The sequence below is a fragment of the Chelonia mydas genome, chromosome 24, assembly GCF_015237465.2.
Source record: "Chelonia mydas isolate rCheMyd1 chromosome 24, rCheMyd1.pri.v2, whole genome shotgun sequence".
NCBI classification, from domain to species: Eukaryota; Metazoa; Chordata; order Testudines; family Cheloniidae; genus Chelonia; species Chelonia mydas.
The window spans coordinates 10,420,430-10,445,437 of record NC_051264.2 but is presented as its reverse complement, the minus strand read 5'-3'; the positions used below and the strand labels follow the sequence as shown (position 1 = coordinate 10,445,437).

The window sequence follows — 25,008 nt, the reverse complement described above, 5'->3', positions numbered from 1 at the left end:
CTGAAATCTAGGTAAACTAGACCCACTGCGTTTCCTTTGTCTAAAAAATCTGTTACTTTCTCAAAGAAGGAGATCAGGTTGGTTTGGCACCATCTACCTTTTGTAAAACCATGTTGTATTTTGTCCCATTTACCATTGACTTCAATGTCCTTAACTACTTTCTCCTTAAAATTTTTTTCCAAGACCTTGCATACTACAGATATCAAACTAACAGGCCTGTAGTTTCCCAGATCACTTTTTTTTCCCTTCTTAAAAATAGGAACCATGTTAGCAATTCTCCAGTCATACGGTACAACCCCTGAGTTTACAGATTCATTAAAAATTCTTGCTAATGGGCTTGCAATTTCAAGTGCCAATTCCTTTAATATTCTTGGATGAAGATTATCTGGGCCCCCCGATTTAGTCCCAGTAAGCTGTTCGAGTTTCGCTTCTACCTCAGATATGGTAATATCTACCTCCATATCCTCATTCCCATTTGTCATGCTACCATTATCCCTAAGATCCTCTTTAGCCTTATTAAAGACTGAGGCAAAATATTTGTTTAGATATTGGGCCATGCCTAGATTATCCTTGACCTCCATTCCATCCTCAGTGTTTAGCGGTCCCACTTCTTCTTTCTTTGTTTTCTTCTTATTTATATGGCTATAGAACCTTTTACTATTGGTTTTAATTCCCTTTGCAAGGTCCAACTCTACTTGACTTTTAGCCTTTCTCACTTTATCCCTACATATTCTGACCTCAATAAGGTAGCTTTCCTTGCTGATCCCTCCCATCTTCCACTCCTTGTAGGCTTTCTGCTTTTTCTTAATCACCTCTCTTAGATGCTTGCTCATCCAGCTTGGTCTACAACTCCTGCCTATGAATTTTTTCCCCTTTCTTGGGATGCAGGCTTCCGATAGCTTCTGCAGCTTTGATTTAAGGTAATCCCAGGCCTCCTCTGCCTTTAGATCCATAAGTTCTTCAGTCCAATCCACTTCCCTAACTAATTTCCTTAATTTTTGAAAGTCAGCCCTTTTGAAATCAAAAACCCTAGTTGCAGATTTATTTTTGTTAATCCTTCCATTCAGTTTGAACTGAATTAGCTCATGATCACTTGAACAAGATTGTCCCCTACAACCATTTCTTCTATGAGGTCCTCACTACTCACCAAAACCAAATCTAAAATGGCATCCCCTTGTAGCCAGACAGCCAGCCCCCCCGCCCCCCCTCAGACCAGCATTGCTGGAAACACACGTAACAGGGCACTCAACATAAATTCCAGCACAGCCTTTGAAGCTGTGAGAAGCACAGGTGTGCTGTGACAATGTGCCTCTGGGAACATATACAACGATTAGGCTCACAGCAGGCAGAGGCGCTGTGACAGACATGGCTCTTAGCCCCTACTAAAACAGCATGATGCACACACACCAACATCCTAGATGGGAAAATATTTACCCTGATAAAAGAAGTGTCCAGTAGTCGAAACTTATTGTTTCTCCCTTGCAAGTGTGAACTACTCTTGCGAGAGCTGGCGTCACCCTGACAGACCAGCCCCAATTTGGCATAGAAAGGAGAAAGAGAATAAAGGAGTACAGAGGTATAAGTAGGGGACCTACAGCACCATGATTTTTGAGTGCTTTTCACTATCTATCTGCTGGTCAGATAAGTGACAGCCTCCCAAGGCTTCTGCAGCTAAGAGGGTCCCTAAGCCTTGTCCCTTATTCGTCTTTCCGCGGAATTGAGTGACCGATCCTGGCTTGGCACCGCTGGAATCGAGAGATGCAAGGAGGGTAAGAAGCACCCACACCTGATCTCCTATCTTTAGTGTACACATATTTTGAAATAGAGCTCTATACTTTGTTTTCTTTCTTTGGGATTGTGGCTTCAGTTTTGTAACTTGTTTGTGTGTGTAACATCTCTACATTTAAATAAGTAGGCACTAGCAATTTTGTAACCACATGATTAGAATCTAGTTTAATAAATTTTGGTAACCATTTGTGCATAAGCCTGACTTGTTTCTCTGGTTTACTGTAAAGCAGCCAACACAATTAAAGAACCTCAGCCGTTTTGGCTATAAAGCCTGGCCATTAGGTGAGAGTACTAAGAGCCTAGCGTTGAGTTGTGCCGCCTCCACGGGGCAAACTCTTGGGGCACCTGTCAGTCAATCCTGGCTGCCCGCTGCGAAGGAGCTCTGAGCTCTAGCAGTTTAAGTCACGGATGGTATAAAACGGGCATAGCTGGCACCTCACCAAACATCCCTGGCCATCGGCTAACAGATTTGGCGTCACGAACAGGATTGTGATATAGGCTGCACTACAGTAACACAATGAAACCAGTCATGATAAACACCACAGAATTCCCTGAGCTAGAGAAAAGTTTGACCCAAGAGGGATGGGAAAATCCTCTGTGGAGCAAAGAACTGCTGGAGAAATATTGGGGAAAACCAGCAGAGATCTGGCAGCATTTCTGTAACTGGAGAACTGCCTGCAAGATGAAGAAAGGGAAAGGAAAAGGTGCTTGTATATGGCTGCTTACTAACATTTGGCAAGCTGCCTGTAAAGATTATCATAGTCTGGCAATAGAATTTAATAGGCTACAACAGGAAAGGGACACACTGCGCAAGGAATGCCAGAATTTAGATACCAGAGTAAGAACACTGAATAGGGATATGGAACATCTTCAGAAAAGATTACTTCCCTTAATTGAGAAAGAAGGGATAGAACGAAGGGAAAAGCTGGAGACTAAAACACGCAGAATCAACCGGGCTAAAGTTGAGACTGCTCTCTGGCGAGACCCTGAGGAATGGGATGGAGACATTTGGGATTCAGCAGATGAGTCCCCCTCCTCTGAGGAGGAAGGTCCCTCTGTAAAATTAAGACCAGCTATCACACATCACAAATCAGAAGAACATGAGGGAAATTTGAATGGGGCAGAGCTGGATGAAGAAGGGGATGACAATGATCCATCCACCTCTTCAAAAACAAAGAAGGGAGGTAAAAAGGGAAAAGGGAGTAAAGCTCCAACACACTTTACCAAAATTACCACCCGCCAATATACTCCCATGGAATTAAAAACAATCCAGGGAGATTTTGCTAAAAAGCCTGAGGAAGGTATAATAGAGTGGCTGGTCCGCCTCTGGGACACTGGGGGTGGATATATACGCCTGACAGCCCAAGAAACTGAGCGCCTTAACTTAGGTGCAGGAATATTCCTGGAACACTCAGAGGGGAACACCCCTAAAACACTCTGGTCTCTGGCTTGTCGATGGGCAAGAGGAATTTACCCAGCAGACCGAGATGAACCCACAGTAATGCACTGGACCAAAATAGATGAGGTAAAAGCAGTTCTATTAACTGTGGCTGTCATTAGCATGCTTGGCCAAAACCCTCAAGAGTTAGCCTATGAAAGTCCATGGGAGGGTCAGGTAAAGGTAGATGATCTCAGACCCCTGCTTACGGGAGCTCCGAGTAACCATAGGGCTGTGGCACTGTCTTTTAGATCAGAAGCTGCAGCACATAACAGTGCCTTTCGGGCACTGCTAAACCTTCTGGTGTCATACTTTAGAGAATTCGGAGACATCAGAGCACTGACAGGCAAAGCTAAGATGCGTTCCTTTCAGGGAAACAAGGGGGCACCATCTAAAGGACATAAAAACAAGCGAGAGCCAACCCAGGAGGAAAAGGAGCTTAGAGCCAAGTTGTGGAGACAATGTCTGGCTTTAGGGTATCCCAGAGATGTGATAAATGGACTGCCCACAGAGCGGCTAAAATTATTCACCACCTTTAAAGGAGCTGACTGGGAGACAACTAATGCTACTCCCAGTGCACCTCTGCAGCTCTCTCCTCCTTCCCCACCTGCAGACACCCGGTATACTCCATTGCTGCAGCAACGGCAAGAGTTACCAGAGCAGGGAAACTAGCTTGCGGGGGTCAATCTCCTCTCCTAATAAACCAGCTTAAATCCAAAGAGGAGAAAACAACAGCAAAAGACCCCCGGATACATGTAACTGTAAATGACAAACACATTGTTCCTTTCTTAATGGACACAGGGGCTCAAATGTCCATGATTAAGGGAGAAAGTTTTCATGGCTCGCCACCTACTGGCCAAAAGCAGGTACTTGTTACAGGAGTAAATGGCAGTACCATAACTTACCCATTAGTTAAGATAAAACTGGATATCCCATTGCAACCCCACCATCAGCCCCGAAAATATGAGGTGATTTTGGGCAATGCCAACATACTGGGCATGGACGTTTTAAGAGGAAAGAAGGGAAGGATTAATGGGGAAAGATGGGCTTTTGGAGTCAGTTCTGTTCCTCATGCCACCCACCTGGAAGAGGAAAGCCCTCCCCACTATTCTGTAAACTTACTTAGCAGCACGCCTGCTCTCCCGCCCTCAACAGTAACAAACATAAAGCAGTATAATGTCCCAGCTGAGGCCATAAGCCCTGTTACTGACCTGATCAAAGATTTGGAACAGCGAGGAATTTTAATTCGTACCCACTCTCACTTTAATTCTCCTGTGTGGCCCATCAAGAAACCAAATGGCAAATGGAGACTCACTATAGACTATAGGAAGCTAAACAGTAACACTGGACCATTAACTGCAGCAGTCCCTAGCATAACAGATATTGTAAACACCATACAAACCTGGGATAAACCTTGGCTAGCAGTATTAGATGTAAAGGACATGTTCTTCATGGTCCCTTTGCAACCAGCTGACCAGGAAAGATTTGCTTTTACTTGGAAAGGTGTACAATACACTTTTACCCGAATGCCACAAGGGTTTAAACACTCACCCACTATTTGCCATGGGGCACTGGCAAAGGTCCTAGATGACCTTATACTGCCACCCAATGTACAAACTGTGCAATACATTGATGACATCTTAATAGGTGGGAAAACCTCAGAAGAGGTACAGGAGGCTATGAATCAAATCAAAGAAGCACTAGAAGCCCTTAATTTAGAGTTACCAGCTGAGAAATGCCAAGGTCCCTCCCAAGAGATAAAATTCTTAGGTACTGTATGGATGGGGGGTAGGAGGTCTGTGCCTAATGACACTGTGCAAGAGCTAAATCAGGCACCCTCCCCTGAAAGTAAAGATCAATTGAGACAGATTTTGGGAACCCTGGGTTTTGGAGAAAACATGTACCTGGCTTTGCCATTATAGCCAGACCATTGTACAATTTGTTAAAGAAAAGTGCTGCCTGGGAATGGGCTCCTGCCCATGAGGAAGCCCTCAGGCAACTGATAGGGGAGATACACACCTATCAGGCTCTGGGTCCCATACATCCTGAAGCCCCATTCCATTTGTACCTAACTGTGGGAGCCACTGGAATGTCTTATGCTCTCTGGCAAGAAAGTGACGCTGCTCCCAGACGACCAATTCAGTTTGGTTCCAAGTCATGGCAAGGGTCACAGGCTAACTACACGCCTTATGAGAAGGTGCTTCTGGCAGCTTACACAGCCTTGAGAGAAACTGAGGAATTAACTCAGGATAAGGACATCACAATTCACACTCCTCTTCCAATCATTAAACCTATATTGGAAGGGAAAGAGTTACCACCTGGTGCAGCACAAAAAATGACTGTCCAGAGATGGGCACTTTACATACACCACAGGGTAGGTAGTGCAGACACTGCACAAAACCCCACTATGATTCAGGAATCCCTATGGAAAGTAGGAATGCCTGATGAATACCGCCTACCTCCACAGCAGTCTCCCATTAAGGATGCTGCCCCATTTGATCCTTCTAAGCCTGAGGGAGTATGGTTCACTGATGGCAGTGCCAGGCTGGTTAAAGGAAAATGGAAGGGAAAAGCTGCAGCAGTGCCTGCAGACACCTCTGCAGCACCCCTAACTGCTGAAATTGATGGGTCAGCACAACTTGCAGAATTGGCTGCAATTAAACTGGCCTGTGAAGCAGGAGCCACCGCAGTATATACGGACTCCTATGCGGTATGGGCAGGTGCCACTCAGTGGATCACTAACTGGAAGAATAACCACTGGGAAATAGGAGGTAAACCAGTATGGGGACTGGAATACTGGAAGTGGTTATATCAGCATGCCCTGCAACAACCCCTGTCTATAGGACATGTCTCAGCTCATCAGAGGAATAATACCCCAGCTGCACAGTTAAACAATTTAGCCGATGCAGCTGCCCAGCTCTTTACCACACAAGTAGAATGGGAACGCTTATATTCATGGTTACATGATAATTTAGGACACACAGGAAGTGATGAGTTAGTGCGGCAAGCACATATCAGGGGGTGGCCTATCACCCACAAACAGGCTAGAGACCTGGTGCAAGCCTGCGCTATTTGTGCTGAGACTAGAAAACATATAGCAGAAGGACAAAGGTTTGCCAGGCTAAGAGATGGAAAAACACTATGGGCAACCTGGCAGGTCGATTATGTCGGACCACTGCCCACTACAAGGCAGAGGTGGAAATACATCTTGACTGGGGTAGAAATTGTTTCAGGGATTGGTTTTGCATATCCAACCCGATTGGCAACAGGGTTGTCCACAATTATGGGACTAAACCGCTTAACAGCAATTGTCCCAATGCCTCAAGAAATCCAATCAGATAATGGTTCGCATTTTAAGAATAAACTTATAAGGGAATGGACCCTTAACCATGGAGTCCAATGGACCTTCCACCTTCCATATCGACCTCAATCTAATGGCATGGTCGAGCGCTGGAATGGGTTGCTAAAGAATCACTTGAAGCCTACTGATGGCACATGGGGAGACAGACTGGACGAAGTGGTGCTGAGATTAAACAACAGACAGACTCCTACAGGAAGTCCAATCAGCAGGGGATTCTTCCCTACAGGGAAAGCTATCTCCCCTGCCAGAACACCACTGCACAGTTCCAAGTATGCTCCCGGAGACACTATTGTGATTAAACACCCAGCCCTGGGAACCTTTACCTGCGTTTTGCACGCCTATAAAGAGAAAGGTGTATGGAGTGCCTTAAATGCTGATAAAAGATTAATAACATCCAAGACCGGCTGACCATGTGATTTATTGCAGGAATGGTCCCATGGTTCCGAGCAACCTGCCAGCTAACCTGTCAGCAAAATGGACCATTCAGCAGACCTGTTTGATCACTAGAGACTACTATGGACTGTTGATATATTTGCCATTACTTATAATAGCAGGTGTAATTTTTGCTTTTGGTTTTAAAATAAGTTTTTTTAGCTAAAACCCGACCCACCCGAGATATGTTCCTGCAAGCCCTCATGATCCTTCTGTTGGCTCCAGTTACCTTGGCAATACCAGAACATCCTCTTCGGGGAGCAATCCAAACCATCGCCTCAGCTGCTGGTGCTACAAATTGCTGGATGTGCACCTTGCTAAATTCAACCAATGGACTGGGAATTGAATTTGTACCACTCAGCCTAAATGATTGGTGGAACAAAAGCGACATCTTTCGGTGGGGACCACCAGCATGGTACACCACCAACCCTCGCATTGACTCGGGGGGGGTGGGACAATGGCATCGCACTGTTTGGGGACGGCCTGTGGAATATGTAATGGGATACACTTGGGATTTTCCCTCTCCCCGTTTTTACATTCAGTTATAAATACTGTTTTAACCATTTTAATTATTGTAATTGTTTTTTGTGTAACTTTATGTATTATGAAGCGTTTGATTCAAACTGCTCTTTCCTCCACACAAATCAGATACCTAGAGCTAAAAAGGGATCCTAACCAATTCCGCGAACCCTCATCCTCTAATTTGGTTGTTGGGTATTTCTAGATTTCCCCAAGGAGGGCAAGAGGTGCTGGCATCACCGCCACCTTGCAATCTGGGATGTAGTGTGGTGCATCAGGGGGTGGAATGTAGCCAGACAGCCAGCCCCCCCCCCCCCCCCCCCCCCCCCCCCCCCCCCCCTCAGACCAGCATTGCTGGAAACACACGTAACAGGGCACTCAACATAAATTCCAGCACAGCCTTTGAAGCTGTGAGAAGCACAGGTGTGCTGTGACAATGTGCCTCTGGGAACGTATACAACGATTAGGCTCACAGCAGGCAGAGGCGCTGTGACAGACATGGCTCTTAGCCCCTACTAAAACAGCATGATGCACACACACCAACATCCTAGATGGGAAAATATTTACCCTGATAAAAGAAGTGTCCAGTAGTCGAAACTTATTGTTTCTCCCTTGCAAGTGTGAACTACTCTTGCGAAAGCTGGCGTCACCCTGACAGACCAGCCCCAATTTGGCATAGAAAGGAGAAAGAGAATAAAGGAGTACAGAGGTATAAGTAGGGGACCTACAGCACCATGATTTTTGAGTGCTTTTCACTATCTATCTGCTGGTCAGATAAGTGACAGCCTCCCAAGGCTTCTGCAGCTAAGAGGGTCCCTAAGCCTTGTCCCTTTATTCGTCTTTCCGCGGAATTGAGTGACCGATCCTGGCTTGGCACCGCTGGAATCGAGAGATGCAAGGAGGGTAAGAAGCACCCACACCTGATCTCCTATCTTTAGTGCACACATATTTTGAAATAGAGCTCTATACTTTGTTTTCTTTCTTTGGGATTGTGGCTTCAGTTTTGTAACTTGTTTGTGTGTGTAACATCTCTACATTTAAATAAGTAGGCACTAGCAATTTTGTAACCACATGATTAGAATCTAGTTTAATAAATTTTGGTAACCATTGTGCATAAGCCTGACTTGTTTCTCTGGTTTACTGTAAAGCAGCCAACACAATTAAAGAACCTCAGCCGTTTTGGCTATAAAGCCTGGCCATTAGGTGAGAGTACTAAGAGCCTAGCGTTGAGTTGTGCCGCCTCCACGGGGCAAACTCTTGGGGCACCTGTCAGTCAATCCTGGCTGCCCGCTGCGAAGGAGCTCTGAGCTCTAGCAGTTAAAGTCACGGGTGTGGAGAGGCTCTTAGTGCTGCCATTGGGGCACCTGTCAGTCAGTGTTGACTGCCCGCTGCGAAGGAGCTCTGAGCTCTAGCAGTTAAAGTCACGGATGGTATAAAACGGGCATAGCTGGCACCTCACCAAACATCCCTGGCCATCGGCTAACACCCCTCTAGTCGGTTCAGCAACTACTTGATGAAGGAATCCATCAGCTATCACATCTAGGAAAATCTGAGCCCTATTATTATTACTAGCACTCATCCTCCAGTCTATATCTGGGAAGTTAAAGTCTCCCATGATCACGCAGTTTCCATTGGTATTTACTTCATTAAAAATATTAAAGAGGGCTCTATCCATATCCAAATTAGATCCCCCAAATAATTCCTAGAGCAAAGCTTTTAGAGAAACATCCAGTCTTGATTTAAAAATTGTCAGTGATAGAGGATCCACAATGACCCTTGGTAAATTGTTCCAGTGGTTAATTACCCTCACTGTTAAAAATGTACACCTGATTTCCAGTCTGAATTAGTCTAGCTTCAACTTCCAGTCATTGGATCATATTATAACTTTCTCTGATAGACTGAACAGCCCATTATTAAATATTTGTTCCCCATGTAGATACTTATACATTGTAATCAAGTCCCCCCTTAGCCTTCTCTTTGTTAAGATAAATAGATTCAGTCTTTTGAATCTAGCGCTATAAGGCATATTTTCTAATCCCTTATTCTCATGGCTCTTCTCTGATCTTTCTCCATTTCATTAATATCCTTAATTGTGGCCATCAACATCAACATTGTGGACACCAGAGCTGGACACAGTATTCAAGCACAGGTCGCACCAGTGCCAAATGCAGAGGTACAATAACCTCTCTGCTCCTACACGAGATTCCCGTTTATGCCTCCCAGGATCACATTAGCTCTTTTGTCCATAGCATCATGTTGGGAGCTCACGTTCAGCTGATTATCCACTACGACCCCCAAATCTTTTTCAGAGTCACTGCTTCCCAGGGCAGAGTCCCACATCCTGTAAGTATGGCTTGCATTCTTTGTTTCTAGATTTACACATTTACATTTATCCATGTTAAAATACGTAATGTTTGCTTCTGCCAAGCTTATCAAGTGATCCAGATTGCTCTGAATCAGTGACCTGTCCTCTTCACTTATAAACCACTCCCCCAATTTTTGTATCACCTGCAAACTTTATCAGTGATTTTATGTTTTCTCCAGGTCATTGATAAAAATGTTATATAGCGTAGGGCCAAGATCCATTCCCTGCAGGACCCCACAGGGAACACACCTGTTTGATGATGATTCCCCATTTACAGCTAAATTTTGAGACCTACCAGTTAGCCAACTTTTAATCCATTAAAGTGTGTCATGTTTACCACTCAAGAGAGAGATCTTGGAGTCATTGTGGATAGTTCTCTGAAAACATTCACTCAATGTGCAGTGGCAGTCAAAAAAGCAAACAGGATGTTGGGAATCATTAAGAAGGGGATAGATAATAAGACAGAAACTATCATATTGCCTCTATATAAATCCATGGTATGCCCACATCTTGAATACTGCATGCAGATGTGGTCACCCCATCTCAAAAAAGATATACTGGAATTGGAAAAGGTTCAGAAAAGGGCAACAAAAATGATTAGGGGTATGGAATGGCTTCTGTATGAGGAGAGATTAATAAGAGTGGGATTTTCAGCTTGGAAAAAAGACAACTAAGGGGGAGATATGACAGAGGTCTATAAAATCATGACTGGTGTGGAGAAAGTAAATAGGGAAGTGTTATTTATTCCTTCTCATAACACAAGAACTAGGAGTCACCAAATGAAATTAATAGGCAGGTTTAAAATAAACAGAAGGAAGTATTTCTTCACACAACGCACAGTGAACCTGTGCAACTCTTTGCCAGAGGTTGTTGTGAAGGCCCAGACTATAACAGAACAAGATAAATTCAGAGAGGATAGGTGCATCAATGGCTATTAGCCAGCATGGGCAGGGATGGTGTCCCTAATGATTTAGTTGGGGATTGGTCCTGCTTTGAGCAGGGGGTTGGACTAGATGACCTCCTGAGGTCCCTTCCAACCCTAATATTCTATGATTCTATGATCCTAAGCCTCTGTTTGCCAGAAGCTGGGAATGGGCAACAGGGGATGGATCACTTGATTATTACTTGTTCTTCTCATTCCCTCCCACTGTCAAAAGACAGGGTACTGGACTAGATGGACCTTTGGTCTGACCCAGTATGGCCATTCTTATGAACGATCAGTTGCACACATACAAAATGGGAAATGATTGCCTAGGAAGGAGTACTGTGGAAAGGAATCTGGGAGTCATAGTGGATCATAAGCTAAATATGAGACAACAGAGTAACACTGCTGTAAAAAAAGCAAACATCATTCTGGGATGTATTAACAGGAGTGTTGTAAGCAAGACACGAGAAGTAATTCTTCTGCTCTACTCCGTGCTGATTAGGCCTCAACTGGAATATTGTGTCCAGTTCTGGGTGCCACATTTCAGGAAAGATGTGGACAAACTGGAGAAAGTCCAGAGAAGAGCAACAACAATGATGAAAGGTCTAGAAAACATGACCTAGGAGGGAAGATTGAAAAAATTGGGTTTGTTTAGTCTGGAGAAGAGAAGATTGAAGGGGAGACATAATAACAGTTCTCAAGTACATAAAAGGTTGTTACAAGAAGGAGGGAGAAAAATTGTTCTCGTTAACCTCTTAGGATAGGACAAGAGGCAATGGCCTTAAATTGCAGCAAGGGAGGTTTAGGTGGGACATTAAGAAAAACTTCCTGTCAGGCTAAGTTCCCTGTAAGCTGTGCGGGTGTGCAGAAGTCTAGTCAGTGCTGTGCAGGCACTCAGGGAACCCGCCCAACCGACCTGCTGTGGCAGGGACACACCATAGGTGCCGACTTCCCCTCTAGCTAGGGAGTGCTCCACTCCCTGCTCTGCCCCAGGCCCTGGCCACCACTCCATGCCTTCCCCAAGTCCCCACCCCACCTCTTCCCGCCCCTGCTCCTCCCCATCCCCCCAGTGTTAGACCTGCAACAGGGGCCTCCCTACGGGATGGGGGAGCAGGCAGGTACCAGACACAGTGTTGGTATATAATACTCTAAGTACTCTTCATTGCTTACAAAATAAACCTCATTCACTTCACACTCATACTCCAAACATACTACACCAGAGTCTGAAGATCAGAATGACGTCCCAATGGCCAGTCAAGGTTCAGTCGGATCACAAGATGTGGGGAGCCGGCAGAAAAGCCACATATATATCTAAACAGAGCTCTGGATCGTTGAGAGACTCCAAATTGCAAATGTGTCAAGCCTCCATTAGTCTTTTGTCTCTGTTGTCTGTGCCTTTCACCCACAACTCCATGGAGACAGTTCCAGGCAGGCCGCCATGATCCAAGTGTGCCATTTCCTCCAATTCTTATACATTTTTATAGCAATACAGCTGATGTTGTTTCCTAATCTGCTGATTCTTTATATATTTCCCAGGGACATAACAAAGTTGTTTTGTACAAACAGTTCTTGACCACTTGAAAGCTTAAGTTCTTGCTTCAGTTGCCAACATGCAACACACGTATTCATGTCAAGCACACTCCGTCATAGAATCATAGAATCACAGAATATCAGGGTTGGAAGGAACCTCAGGAGGTCATCTAGTCCAACCCTCTGCTCAAAGCAGGACCAATCCCCATCTAAATCATCCCAGCCAGGACTTTGTCAAGCCTGACCTTAAAAACTTCTAAGGAAGGAGATTCCACCATCTCCCTAGGTAACGCATTCCAGTGCTTCACCACCCTCCTAGTGAAAAAGTTTTTCCTAATATCCAACTTAAACCTCCCCCAGTATAACTTGAGACCATTACTCCTTGTTCTGTCATCTGCTACCACTGAGAACAGTCTAGATCCATCCTCTTTGGAACCCCCTTTCAGGTAGTTGAAAGCAGCTATCAAATCCCCCCTCATTCTTCTCTTCCGCAGACTAAATAATCCCAGTTCCCTCAGCCTCTCCTCATAAGTCATGTGTTCCAGTCCCCTAATCATTTTTGTTGCCCTCCGCTGGACATTTTCCAATTTTTCCACATCCTTCTTGTAGTGTGGGGCCCAAAACTGGACACAGTACTCCATATGAGGCTTCACCAGTGTCGAATAGAGGGGAATGATCACGTCCCTCCATCTGCTGGCAATGCCCCTACTTATACATCCCAAAATACCATTGGCCTTCTTGGCAACAAAGGCACACTGTTGACTCATACCCAGCTTCTTGTCCACTGTAACCCCTAGGTCCTTTTCTGCAGAACTGCTGCCTAGCCATTCGGTCCCTAGTCTGTTGCGATGCATTGGATTCTTCCGTCCTAAGTGCAGGACTTTGCACTTGTCCTTGTTGAACCTCATCAGATTTCTTTTGGCCCAATCCTCAAATTTGTCTAGGTTCATCTGTATCCTATCCCTACCCTCCAGTGTATCTACCTCTCCTCCCAGTTTAGTGTCATCTGCAAACTTGCTGAGGGTGCAATCCATGCCATCCTTCAGATCATTAACAAATATATTGAACAAAACCGGCCCCAGGACCGACCCTTGGGGCACTCCTCTTGATACCGGCTGCCAACTAGACATGGAGCCATTGATCACTACCCGTTGAGCCCGACAATCTAGCCAGCTTTCTATCCACCTTATCGTCCATTCATCCAGCCCATACTTCTTTAACTTGCTGGCAAGAATACTGTGGGAGACCGTGTCAAAAGCTTTGCTAAAGTCAAGGAATAACACGTCCACTGCTTTCCCCTCATCCACAGAGCCAGTTATCTCATCGTAGAAGGCAATTAGATTAGTCGGGCATGATTTGCCTTTGGTGAATCCATGCTGACTGTTCCTGATCACTTTCCTCTCATCTAAGTGCTTCAGAATTGATTCCTTGAGGACCTGCTCCATGATTTTTCCAGGGACTGAGGTGAGACTGACTGGCCTGTAGTTCCCAGGATCCTCCTTCTTCCCTTTTTTAAAGATGGGCACTACATTAGCCTCTTTCCAGTCGTCCAGGACCTCCTCCGATTGCCACGAGTTTTCAAAGATAATGACCAATGGCTCTGCAGTCACATCCGCCGACTCTTTTAGCACTCTCGGATGCAGCGCATCCGGCCCCATGGATTTGTGCTCGTCCAGCTTTTCTAAATAGTCCCGAACCACTTCTTTCTCCACAGAGAGCTGGTCACCTGCTCCCCATGCTATGCTGCCCAGTGCCGTAGTCTGGTAGCTGAGCTTGTTCGTGAAGACAGAGGCAAAAAAAGCATTGAGTACATTAGCTTTTTCCACATCCTCTGTCACTAGGTTGCCTCCCTCATTCAGTAAGGGGCCCACACTTTCCTTGACTTTCTTCTTGTTGCTAACATACTTGAGGAAACCCTTCTTGTTACTCTTAATATCTCTTGCTAGCTGCAACTCCAAGCCCTGGTCTACACTAGGACTTTAGGTCGAATTTAGCAGCGTTAAATCGATGTAAACCCGCACCTGTCCACACGATGAAGCCGTTTATTTCGACTTAAAGGGCTCTTAAAATCGATTTCCTTACTCCACCCCTGACAAGTGGATTAGCGCTTAAATCGGCCTTGCCGGGTCGAATTTGGGGTACTGTGGACACAATTCGACGGTATTGGCCTCCGGGAGCTATCCCAGAGTGCTCCATTTTGACCGCTCTGGACAGCACTCTCAACTCAGATGCACTGGCCAGGTAGACAGAAAAAGAACCGCGAACTTTTGAATCTCATTTCCTGTTTGGCCAGCGTGGCAAGCTGCAGGTGACCATGCAGAGCTCATCAGCAGAGGTGACCATGATGGAGTCTCAGAATCGCAAAAGAGCTCCAGCATGGACCGAACGGGAGGTACGGGATCTGATCGCTGTATGGGGAGAGGAATCCGTGCTATCAGAACTCCGTTCCAGTTTTTGAAATGCCAAAACCTTTGTCAAAATCTCCCAGGGCATGAAGGACAGAGGCCATAACAGGGACCCGAAGCAGTGCCGCGTGAAACTGAAGGAGCTGAGGCAAGCCTACCAGAAAACCAGAGAGGCGAACGGCCGCTCCGGGTCAGAGCCCCAAACATGCCGCTTCTATGATGAGCTGCATGCCATTTTAGGGGGTTCAGCCACCACTACTCCAGCCGTGTTGTTTGACTCCTTCAATGGAGATGGAGGCAATACGGAAGCAGGTTTTGGGGACGAAGAAGATGATGATGATGAGGAGGTTGTAGATAGCTCACAGCAGCAAGCGGAGAAACCGGTTTTCCCGACAGCCAGGAACTGTTTCTCACCCTGGACCTGGAGCCAGTACCCCCCCAAACCCACCCAAGGCTGCCTCCTGGACCCAGCAGGCGGAGAAGGGACCTCCGGTGAGTGTACCTTTTAAAATACTATACATGGTTTAAAAGCAAGCATGTGAAAGGATTACTTTGCCCTGGCATTCGCGGCTCTCCTGGATATACTCCCAAAGCCTTTGCAAAAGGTTTCTGGGGAGGGCAGACTTATTGCGTCCTTCATGGTAGGACACTTTACCACTCCAGGCCAGTAACACGTACTCGGGAATCATTGTACAACAAAGCATTGCAGTGTATGTTTGCTGGCGTTCAAGCAACATCCGTTCTTTATCTCTCTGTGTTATCCTCAGGAGAGTGAGATATAATCCATGGTCACCTGGTTGAAATAGGGTGCTTTTCTTCAGGGGACACTCAGAGGAGCCCATTCCTGCTGGGCTGTTTGCCTGCGGCTGAACAGAAATGTTCCCCGCTGTTAGCCACAGGGAGGGGGGAGGGTTGAGGGGGTAGCCACGCGGTGGGGGGAGGCAAAATGCGACCTTGTAACGAAAGCACATGTGCTATGTATGTAATGTTAACAGCAAGGTTTACCCTGAAAGAGTGTAGCCAGTGTTTTATAAAATGTGTCTTTTTAAATACCGCTGTCCCTTTTTTTTTTCTCCACCAGCTGCATGTGTTTCAATGATCACAGGATCTTCTCCTTCCCAGAGGCTAGTGAAGATTAGAAAGAAAAAAAAAACGCACTCGAGATGAAATGTTCTCCGAGCTGATGCTGTCCTCCCACACTGACAGAGCACAGACGAATGCGTGGAGGCAAATAATGTCAGACTGCAGGAAAGCACAAAATGACCGGGAGGAGAGGTGGCTGGCTGAAGAGAGTAAGTGGCGGGCTGAAGAGAGGGCTGAAGCTCGAATGTGGCGGCAGCGTGATGAGAGGAGGCAGGATTCAATGCTGAGGCTGCTGGAGGACCAAACCAGTATGCTCCAGTGTATGGTTGAGCTGCAGCAAAGGCAGCTGGAGAACAGACTGCCACTACAGCCCCTGTGTAACCAACCGCCCTCCTCCCCAAGTTCCATAGCCTCCACACCCAGACGCCCAAGAACACGGTGGGGGGGCCTCCGGCCAACCAGCCACTCCACCACAGAGGATTGCCCAAAAAAAAGAAGGCTGTCATTCAATAAATTTTAAAGTTGTAAACTTTTAAAGTGCTGTGTGGCATTTTCCTTCCCTCCTCCACCACCCCTCCTGGGCTACCTTGGTAGTCATCCCCCTGTTTGTGCGATGAATGAATGAAGAATGCATGAATGTGAAGCAACAATGACTTTATTGCCTCTGCAAGCGGTGATCGAAGGGAGGAGGAGAGGGTGGTTAGCTTACAGGGAAGTAGAGTGAACCAAGGGGCGGGGGGTTTCATCAAGGAGAAACAAACAGAACTTTCACACCGTAGCCTGGCCAGTCATGAAACTGGTTTTCAAAGCCTCTCTGATGCGTACCGCGCCCTCCTGTGCTCTTCTAACCGCCCTGGTGTCTGGCTGCGCGTAACCAGCAGCCAGGCGATTTGCCTCAACCTCCCACCCCGCCATAAACGTCTCCCCCTTACTCTCACAGATATTGTGGAGCACACAGCAAGCAGTAATAACAGTGGGAATATTGGTTTCGCTGAGGTCTAAGCGAGTCAGTAAACTGCGCCAGCGCGCCTTTAAACGTCCAAATGCACATTCTACCACCATTCTGCACTTGCTCAGCCTGTAGTTGAACAGCTCCTGACTACTGTCCAGGCTGCCTGTGTATGGCTTCATGAGCCATGGCATTAAGGGGTAGGCTGGGTCCCCAAGGATACATATAGGCATTTCAACATCCCCAACAGTTATTTTCTGGTCTGGGAATAACGTCCCTTCTTGCAGCTTTTGAAACAGACCAGAGTTCCTGAAGATGCGAGCGTCATGTACCTTTCCCGGCCATCCCACGTTGATGTTGGTGAAACGTCCCTTGTGATCCACCAGAGCTTGCAGCACTATTGAAAAGTACCCCTTGCGGTTTTTGTACTCGCCGGCTTGGTGCTCCGGTGCCAAGATAGGGATATGGGTTCCGTCTATGGCCCCACCACAGTTAGGGAATCCCATTGCAGCAAAGCCATCCACTATGACCTGCACATTTCCCAGGGTCACTACCCTTGATATCAGCAGATCTTTGATTGCGTGGGCTACTTGCATCACAGCAGCCCCAACAGTAGATTTGCCCACTCCAAATTGATTCCCAACTGACCGGTAGCTGTCTGGCGTTGCAAGCTTCCACAGGGCTATCGCCACTCGCTTCTCAACTGTGAGGGCTGCTCTCATCTTGGTATTCATGCGCTTCAGGGCAGGGGAAAGCAAGTCACAGAGTTCCATGAAAGTGCCCTTACGCATGCGAAAGTTTCGCAGCCACTGGGAATCGTCCCAGACCTGCAACACTATGCGGTCCCACCAGTCTGTGCTTGTTTCCCGAGCCCAGAATCGGCGTTCCACAGCATGAACCTGCCCCATTAGCACCATGATGCATGCATTGGCAGGGCCCGTGCTTTCAGAGAAATCTGTGTCCATGTCCTGATCACTCACGTGACCGCGCTGACGTCGCCTCCTCGCCCGGTAGCGCTTTGCCAGGTTCTGGTGCTGCATATACTGCTGGATAATGCATGTGGTGTTTAATGTGCTCCTAATTGCCAAAGTGAGCTGAGCGGACTCCATGCTTGCCTTGGTATGGCGTCCGCACAGAAAAAAGGCGCGGAATGATTGTCTGCCGTTGCTCTGACGGAGGGAGGGGCGACTGACGACACGGCTTACAGGGTTGGCTTCAGGGAGCTAAAATCCACAAAGGGGGTGGCTTTAAATCAAGGAGTAGTTCAGGCAGGAGTTCATGGAGGGTTCCAATAAGAAATGGTGCACCTAAGTTACTGTTCTTATTGGAACAAGGAGGTTAGCCTGGCTTCTGATTGATACATGGCTAGATTTAGCTCGCTGCACCTTCTCTGTGAGTGACTGCAGTGTGACCTAGAGGAATGAGTCCCCTAGACAGGGGAAGAGGCAAATGAGTACAAAACAAATCCGGTTTATTTCTTGTTTTGATCCACTCCATCTATCTTTTACATCTTTGGCTGGCAGCAGACGGTGCAGAAGGACTGCATGCCATCCACATCTCATGGCTGCTCGGCAGAAGATGGTACAATAGGACTGCTAAGCAATCCATATCGCCTGCCTGCTCACCATAAGACGGTTCAATAGGACTGACTGCCGGACTTAAGAGAATGACCTGGTCAAGTCACTAAACATTTAGCCCCTGCGCCCATGTCTGCCCAGGCGCTCCTGATCGACCTCACACAGGCGACCAGGAGCACCTCGGACATGACGAGGACGGCTACCAGTCGTACTGTACCGTCTGCTGCCAGAAGGCAATGGGTTGCTGCTACTGTGTAGCAATGCAGTACCGCGTCTGCCAGCACCCAGGAGACATACGGTGACGGTTACCCGAGCGGGCTCCATGCTTGCGGTGGTATGGCGTCCGCACAGGTAACTCAGGAAAAAAGGCGCGAAACGATTGTCTGCCCTTGCCTTCACGGAGGGAGGGAGGGAACGGGGGCCGGACAATATGTACCCAGAACCACCTGCGACAATGTTTTAGCCCAATCAGAGTGCTCCATTGTGACTGCTCTGGACAGCACTCTCAACTCAGATGCACGATTGTTTGCCATTGCTCTGATGCAGGGAGGGGCGACTGAGGACACGGCTTACAGGGTTGACTTCACGGAGGGTTCCAATAAGAAATGGTGCATCTAAGTTATTGTTCTTATTGGAACAAGGAGGTTAGCCTGGCCTCTGATTGATACATGGCTAGATTTAGCTCGCTGCACCTTCTCTGTGAGTGACTGCAGTGTGACCTAGAGGAATGAGTCCCCTAGACAGGAGAGGAGGCAAATGAGTACAAAACAAATCTGGTCTATTTCTTGTTTTGATCCACTCCATCTATCTTTTACATCTTTGGCTGGCAGCAGACGGTGCAGAAGGACATATTGCCTACCTGCTCACCATAAGACGGTTCAATAGGACTGACTGCCGGACTTAAGAGAATGACCTGGTCAAGTCACCAAAAATTTAGTCCCTGCGCCCATGTCTGCCCAGGCGCTCCCAGCCGACGTGGCCAGGAGCACCTCGGACATGACGAGGACGGCTACCAGTCGTATTGTACTATCTGCTGCCACAAGGCAAGGGGTTGCTGCTACTGTGTAGCAATGCAGAACCGCGTCTGCCAGCACCCAGGAGACATACGGTGACGGTTACCTGAGCGGGCTCCATGCTTGCGGTGGTATGGCGTCCGCACAGGTAACTCAGGAAAAAAGGCGCGAAACGATTGTCTGCCCTTGCTTTCACGGAGGGAGGGTGGGAGGGAAGGGGGGACTGACGATATGTACCCAGAACCACCCGCGACAATGTTTCAGCCCCATCAGGCATTGGGATCTCAACCCAGAATTCCAATGGGCAGCGGAGACTGCGGGAACTGTGGGATAGCTACCCACAGTGCAACGCTCCGGAAGTCGACTCTAGCCTCGGTACTGTGGAAGCACTCCGCCGAGTTAATGCACTTAATGCACTTCTGTGGGGACACACACACTCGAATATATAAAACCGATTTCTAAAAAACCGACTTCTATAAATTCGACCTTATTCCGTAGTGTAGACATACCCCAAGTGTGATTTGGCCTTCCTGATTTCACTCCTGCATGCCCGAGCAATATTTTTATACTCTTCCCTGGTCATTTGTCCAACCTTCCAAATCTTGTAAGCTTCTTTTTTGTGTTTAAGATCAACAAGGATTTCACTGTGAAGACAAGGTGGTCGCCTGCCATATTTACTATTCTTTCTACACATCGGGATGGTTTGTCCCTGTAACCTCAGTAAGGATTCTTTAAAATACAGCCAGCTCTCCTGGACTCCTTTCCCCCTCATGTTATTCTCCCAGGGGATCCTGCCCATCAGTTATATATATATGTATCCCAAACTTCCTGTCAGGCCAAGTTCCCTGTAAGGCAGGGAACCCTGCTTGTATCCCAGCACTGGAGCTTCCTATATGCTGTGAAACAGCTGTTTGCGGCGGCTGGGAGGTGCTGGGAGGGAGTTGGTCAGTGGGGCTGCCGGTAGGTGAGAGGTGCAGGGGGCAGGGGGAGCTTGGCCTCTGGTATGCTGCTGAGCAGCACCTGCGTCTATAACGCCCCTCCCCCCAGCCCCAACTCAGCCCCAGCCCAGATCTGCTGCAGCTAGGGGAGGGGTGCCTATCACAAGGCCACATGGGTGAAGAGGCGGTGGCTGAGGGGGCACAGAGACACATAGTGACTGGGGGAAGGGAGTGCAGGGACACATGGGGATGGGGGGAGGGGCTGGCAGAGGGGGTGCAGGGCAACATGGGAAGAAAAGAGTGGCTGAATGTGGGCACAGGGACAGATTGGGGAGTGGGAGTCTGAGTGGGACTGGAGGGACACATGGGGAGGGGGACGGGGTGCGAGGACACATGGGGGTACAGGGACAGATGGGGATGTGGGGAGGGGCTGGCTGAGGTATTGCAGGGACACATGGGGAGAAGGGGGTGGCTGAATGGGGGCACAGGGACAGATGGGGGAGTGGGAGTCTGACACTGAGGGAGTGGAGGGACACATGGGGACAGGGGCAAATGTGCCTGACTGAATGGGAGAGGCTAGGGTCAGCCAGGTCTGCATGCGGGAGGCTCCCTACCAATCCCTCCCTGCCCCCCACAAAAAACCTGTTCCATATTTCTCCCACCCACACCCAACAACCCTCCAGATTCACTCCCAGGCTCATTGCCTCTCCCTCAGCTCCTCCATTACTCCTGACTCCCACAAGCCTTTGCACTGTTTCTGAGGGGGGTGGGAAATATGGCTCTGTATTGTAGTTTAAATCATAGGCGCTGACTTCCCCGCTTTCCCTGGGTGTTCCACCCGCCCTCTGCCTCCAGCCCCGCCCCGACTCCACCCCTTCCATACAGCCCTGCCCCTGCCCTGCCTCCTCCCACCCCTGCCCCATCCCCATTCCAACCCCTTCCCCAAAGTCCCTGCCCCTATTCCAACTCCTTCCCCAAATCCCCGCCCCGCCTCTTCCCCGCCTCCTCCCCTGAGCAAGCCATGTTCCCGCTCCTCCCCATCCCTCCCAGCACCACGCCGCCAAACAGCTCTTTGGCAGCGGCCGGGGAGAAGCACTGGGAGGTAGGCGGAGGAGCGGGGACGCGGCGCGCTCGTGGCGGGGGAGAAGGAGGAGGGGCGGGGCGGCGGCGTGAGGGAAGCTTGGCTCCCTCCCTACTGTTCTTGTCAACTGCTGGAAATGGCCCACCTTGATTATCACTACAAAAGGTCCCTCTTCCCTCCCCTGCTCTCCTGCTGGTAATAGCTCACCTTTCCTGATCACTCTTGTTACAGTGTGTATGGTAACACCCATTGTTTCATGTTCTCTGTGTATATAAAATCTCCCCACTGTATTTTCCACTGCATGCATCCAATGAAGTGAGCTGTAGCTCATGAAAGCTTATGCTCTAACAAATTTGTTAGTCTCTAAGGTGCCACAAGTCCTCCTTTTCTTTTTGCGGATACAGACTAACACGGCTGCTACTCTGAAACCTGTAATAAGGGACTGTCTGTTGGCAACCCTAGGGTGGGACGCACAGGATCCCTGTCCCTCTGCAGACACTAGTGCAGACACTAGTGCAGAGCAATGGTGAGCTGGGCCCAGAGCTTCGCAGCCCCCTCTAGTGGGGATCTCTGGGTGAGTGGCTCTGGCTGACAATCCAGCACCAAGTGTATCGTCTATGGCGGAGCCTGGAAGTGCCACTAGCTTTGCTGTTCATGTGGGTTCAAAGAGCTTTGGTGCCACCTAGTGGATGCTCCCACCAATGCCTCTTCACAAAATGCTCCTTATTCCCCATGGCCCAGATCCACAAGGGTATCTGGGTACTTACTCCCACTGATTTCAGTGGAAGTTAGGAGCCTAAATGCCTTTGAGGATTTGGGCCCTCATGCCAACCTGAGGATATGTCTACACGGCAGCTAGCAGTGTCATTTTCAGCCCTGGGAGACATACCTACAGCAACGCTGGTTGAGCTAAACACAGAAGTGTAGGCATGGTGGCGTGAGCGTGGTACAAGATAGCAGCCCTGAGTAAATCCCATCTGAAACATATTCAGGCAGCTACGCAGTCCTGCTGCTCTCACTGCCGTGGCTATGTTGCTGTTTTTAGCATGCTAGCACGACCAGAGCTAGCATGGGTGAGCCTGGATCTAGTGTGGGTATGTCAAGCTGAGCTGGAAATTACCCCTCCAGCTCCAGTGTAGACATATCCTGAATGGGGGAGGTTTAAATGTCTCCATGCTACACACAGTGGAGAGGGAGAGTCCTTTTAAATGAGGGAAGTTGGGGGCCAAGTATCCTTTAAGTGAGTCCTTAAACACCAAGGTTTTGTCTGTTCTACATGTGAAGCATCCAGGGCACGTTTCACATGGTTTCCCCCCAAGATCCTTGGCATAAAGGTCCATGCCCCATCTGTTGTGCACCTGTCTGCAGCTCTCCACCCCAGAGATAGCTGCATTTTGGACATGTCACTCCCACTACCTGCAGTGGGAGCTGCTGTGCCTGCCTGATGGCGGTTTTCATCCCAAAGTCCTTGTCCCTGGGAACTTCCAATCAAAGGCCCCAATCCTGCAGGGAGCCCTAGAGTAGGGGTGGAGTAGGGGGCAAGGATCCGTCTGTAAATTACATTGAATAAAGAGGAGGTCTAATCCCGCACGGCTCTTAGAATCATAGAATCATAGAATATCAGGGTTGGAAGGGACCCCAGAAGGTCATCTAGTCCAACCCCCTGCTCGAAGCAGGACCAATTCCCAGTTAAATCATCCCAGCCAGGGCTTTGTCAAGCCTGACCTTAAAAACCTCTAAGGAAGGAGATTCTACCACCTCCCTAGGTAACGCATTCCAGTGTTTCACCACCCTCTTAGTGAAAAAGTTTTTCCTAATATCCAATCTAAACCTCCCCCATTGCAACTTGAGACCATTACTCCTCGTTCTGTCATCTGCTACCATTGAGAACAGTCTAGAGCCATCCTCTTTGGAACCCCCTTTCAGGTAGTTGAAAGAAGCTATCAAATCCCCCCTCATTCTTCTCTTCTGCAGACTAAACAATCCCAGCTCCCTCAGCCTCTCCTCATAAGTCATGTGCTCTAGACCCCTAATCATTTTTGTTGCCCTTCGCTGGACTCTCTCCAATTTATCCACATCCTTCTTGTAGTGTGGGGCCCAAAACTGGACACAGTACTCCAGATGAGGCCTCACCAGTGTCGAATAGAGGGGAACGATCACGTCCCTCGATCTGCTCGCTATGCCCCTACTTATACATCCCAAAATGCCATTGGCCTTCTTGGCAACAAGGGCACACTGCTGACTCATATCCAGCTTCTCGTCCACTGTCACCCCTAGGTCCTTCTTGTGCCCACCGCTCCCACTGATTTCAGTAGGGCCTCTGGGCACCCAAGCAATGCAGGGGCTGAGTCCCAAAATGAGAAGAGCATGGTGCAAGTGATAGTCACTGCTAGGACACAGAGCCCGTTCTTCAGGGAGGACACAGGGGGTCCTGCAGTGGTAGGGGGGCACCCTGTAGGCAGGGGGTGGGGGAAGGCCTCCCATGCGCTGCCCCTTTGCTGAACAGTTCTTAGGAGAATAATCCCAGTTTTTATAGAAACCCTAAAGAGCCAAATGGCAGCAGCCTTGTTCCTGAGCCCAGCAGCACCATTCATGAGAGGAGTTAACTCCCCTGCCGCTCCAAACCCCCTGGGTGTGGGAGTGTCAGGGGCAGCAGGGCATCACTATGGTGCCCCTGGGCTCCAGCTGCCAGAGGACATGGGGAGCCTAGAGCCACAATGCCCTCCGCTGGAAGGGGGCAGGAGAGCAGGAGGGTCAGTACCAACCCCAGTGCATGGGCTAGTGAAAGCGGGCAGTGGGGAGCAAGGGATGAAAACTCCAATGTCCGGCAGGGGCCCAACGGGGGTGGGGGCAGACCATCCCTGCCCCCTGACTGGAGCTGGCTGGGGTAATGGCAGGGCACGCTCCTCAGGAAAATTCTAGTTGCCCCCTTGATGCCAGGCCCTGCTGGGGGCAGGTTGTGTGCCTGACCCTGGGTGAAGGAGGGTGCCACACCCTGGTGGGGGTAGGTGGGGGATGCCAGGACCTAAGAAGGGTGCCACGACCTGGCAGGGGCAGGCAAGAGTGCTAGATCATAAGGGGGTTGACAGGCCCTAGTAAGAGAGTGTCAGGCCTGGCGGGGGTAGATGAGGGGGGCCGGGCCGGGGGGGTGGGGCGCGCTGGGCCTGGCGGGGATAGATGAGGGGGGCCGGGCCGGGGGGGGGGGGCGCGCTGGGCCGGGCGGGGGTAGATGAGGGGGGCCGGGCCGGGGGGTTGGGGCGCGCTGGGCCTGGCGGGGGTAGATGAGGGGGGCCGGGCCGGGGGGGTGGGGCGCGCTGGGCCTGGCGGGGATAGATGAGGGGGGCCGGGCCGGGGGGTTGGGGCGCGCTGGGCCTGGCGGGGGTAGATGAGGGGGGCCGGGCCGGGGGGTTGGGGCGCGCTGGGCCTGGCGGGGGTAGATGAGGGGGGCCGGGCCGGGGGGTTGGGGCGCGCTGGGCCTGGCGGGGGTAGATGAGGGGGGCCGGGCCGGGGGGTTGGGGCGCGCTGGGCCTGGCGGGGGTAGATGAGGGGGGCCTGGAGGGGTTACACGAGGGGGGCCGGGCCGGGGGGCGGTAGGTGCTGGGCA

The 25,008-nt window shown here is 49.2% G+C and overlaps 1 long non-coding RNA gene across 1 annotated transcript; it reads left to right on the top strand.

Moving 5' to 3' along the window:
- The first annotated feature begins 1,710 nt into the window (after positions 1-1,710).
- Positions 1,711-7,372, top strand: LOC122463748. Its single transcript, XR_006287356.1, has 2 exons — positions 1,711-1,769; positions 7,014-7,372. It is a non-coding gene; the product is annotated as an uncharacterized LOC122463748 (long non-coding RNA).
- The last annotated feature ends 17,636 nt before the right edge of the window (positions 7,373-25,008 follow it).